Source organism: Sinocyclocheilus rhinocerous, unplaced genomic scaffold (genome assembly GCF_001515625.1).
Source record: "Sinocyclocheilus rhinocerous isolate Xijiao unplaced genomic scaffold, SAMN03320098_v1.1 scaffold1068, whole genome shotgun sequence".
NCBI lineage: Eukaryota > Metazoa > Chordata > Actinopteri > Cypriniformes > Cyprinidae > Sinocyclocheilus > Sinocyclocheilus rhinocerous.
Genome location: NW_015633196.1, coordinates 209,327 through 212,339, shown reverse-complemented (window position 1 = coordinate 212,339; position 3,013 = coordinate 209,327).

Sequence of the window (3,013 nt, the reverse complement as noted above, 5' to 3'; positions counted from 1 at the left end):
AATACCGAATATTAAAATCTTTTTTTTTTTTTTTTTTTTACAGTGTAGCAATGAATTATTAACCCATTTAACACATTAGAATCAATTATCTGGATCAAATATTTCATTTTATTCAATAAACATTTAAATGTTAGAATTATTTGCACTGAAGAGTCCAAAGGGTCTCCTGACACTGATATAAAAATCACACACGGTCATGGGTTACAGGGAATTAAAGAGCAATAAAGCTGACGAAATAGAAAGTTCTGGCATCTTTGATCACCTTCACGGAGTTGTTTACGGCACATCTAAACGAATCTTCCAAGCACCTATAGATAAAAATCACACATCGTCATTAAAACAGTTTGTTTGACATCATCAACACGACAAATATCCAGAATCACTGCATCTTAATTCCGTCATTAAAGCTCCTCTCTGTTCTTATAATGGCACGATAAGGCATTTCAAGTTGGTACAATCGACATCAAGCCTTTGAAATACAACATTAGCCCTTTAACACTGACACACATGAAGAAAATCATCTCTGATGGAGTGTTTGTTCATCATAATGATATTGGTGGGTCTTTATTTCCATAACGGATGATTGTTGTGAAAGCGTCACAGAATCCAATGACGGGCTTACAGTGACTCAAACTAACTTTAAAGATTCATGCGTGAGTTATGACAGAGTTAAAGGAGTAATTCACACAAAAATACTTATGAAAACATTAAAGGAGGAATTCACTGATTGCACTGATTTTAATAAAAATGGTCTGTAGAAATGCAAAAAAATGTATAAAATTTGTAACACTTTCTATTTATAATACATTATAAGAGTATTCTTGAGGCATTATAATGAATGCATATGTTGTATCATCTCATGAGTAATCATTACAACCGTTTTAATGCATTATAATATGTATTTATTTGTGGTTATAGCTTTTAAGTCATGATTTATAACACAATGAACACAATGCATCCACTTAACTTACAATGGATTATATTTCCCATCGTTATAATGTATTATAAGTCTCATATCTTGCTATTGTTAACTTGTTACTTTACGTAAAGCAGACAAAGACCACTTATAAACAATAATAATAAAAATAATATTTTTCTTAAACAGCCGTAAGATCAGATATCTGATCAGATGAATGTGTAATATGGCACATTTGCTTTTAACCATATTTATTGTAATATCAGTAATATAATAAGATACTGTACAGATCTTAAATACATAATGTCAAGATATGAGATTTATAATCCATTATAAGTTAAGTGGATTTAACGTGGTGTTTATTGCGTGTTATAAATAATCATACTCATAAAAGTTATAACCACAAATAAGTGAGTTTTATAATGTATTATAATTGATCGAGATGAAACAACATACTGTATACGTTTTTTTATAATGCATTCATTATAATGCCTTAAGAATACCCTTATAATGTGTTATAAATATGAGCTTCATAGAAAGGGTTACCCAACATATTTTTGTGCTACATGACTAGAGATAGAGCTGTCAAAAATCAGAGGAGTGACATAAAATAACTCGTTTTGCATCATCTGACAGACTAATAAACGATCTGACTGCTGGTGCACGTTATTAATAATACAAAGCTGGTTTACAATCAGCGAATTTATCCTTTAAATCATTCCCTCCTCGAATATCATAAAGATTTGTGACCCTGGATCACAAAAGCAGTGTTAAGTCGCTGGGGTATATTTGTAGCAATAGCCAACAATACATTGTATGGGTCAAAATTATACATTTTTCTTTTATGCCAAAAATCATTAGGATATTAAGTAAAGATCATGTTCCATGAAGATATTTTGTAAATTTCCTACCGTAAATATATCAAAACTTAATTTTTGATTAGTAATATGCATTGCTAAGAACTTCATTTGGACAACTTTAAAGATGATTTTCTCAATATTTAGATTTTTTTGCACCCTCAGATTCCAGATTTTCAAATATTGTCCTATCCTAACAAACCATACATCAATGGAAAGCTTATTTACTGAAGACAAGTAAACAGTCATGAATCACAATAGAGCAAAGAAATTGACCTTCAAACACTTAAAGCACTGAATAAGAAATATTACATCGTATAAAATAAATAGACTACAGATAGACTGAATAGTGTTCACTGCATAAATTCAATATACATTATTTTACAAATGGATTCGGTCAAGGACAGTGAGTGATTTTCTTTCTAATGTTTCATTTACATTATTGACACAAACAGCAGCAGTAGCTATATTAGGCTGCTTTGGAGGAATAGTTCACCCAAAAATGAAAGTTATGTTGTTGTTGTTGTTCTAAACCTGAATGAGTTTCCTTCTGCTGTTGAATGCAAACACTTATATTTGGAACAATGGTAACAGTTTCTGTTTCCCCATGACTTCCATAGTATGAAAAAAACAACACTATTGGAGTCAACAGGGACCAGAAACATTCTGGTGGTTACGAATATTCTTCAAAATATCTTCTTTTATGTTGAGGAGAACAAAGAAATTCATACAGGATCAGAACAACTTGAAACTGAGTAAATGATGACACTATTTACATTTTTGGGTGAACTATATCCCTTTAAAATCTCATCATATAATGCCAGGATCTCATAATAGCCAACTAGTGCACATGCTTTATCTTTAGCTATTAACGTTCATTTAAAACACAAAGGACTGTGCTGACGAGGAGACAGGCATTTTGACACATAACTATGTGTATTCGAACGTTTAAACACAAGGCGCAAAAAATAACTCTCAGTTTAGTCAGGCGCTGTACGAGCAAGTGCGCTCGCATTTGCCAAAATGAATTCTGCCCCACTACTTAATGTCCCTGAACCGATAAAGTCCCCATGAAATCAAAGTTAAAGTTTTTTGGGTGTTAGTATCAATATGTTAGTCTTAAGGTTATCTATAAGGCAGTGTGCTCCAAAACAGTGACAACATTCGCATTTAGAAGATATAAGCATTCAAAGCTTGCAGTTCGTCACTTCCGCCAAAACGGCTCAACGATTTTTTTGAC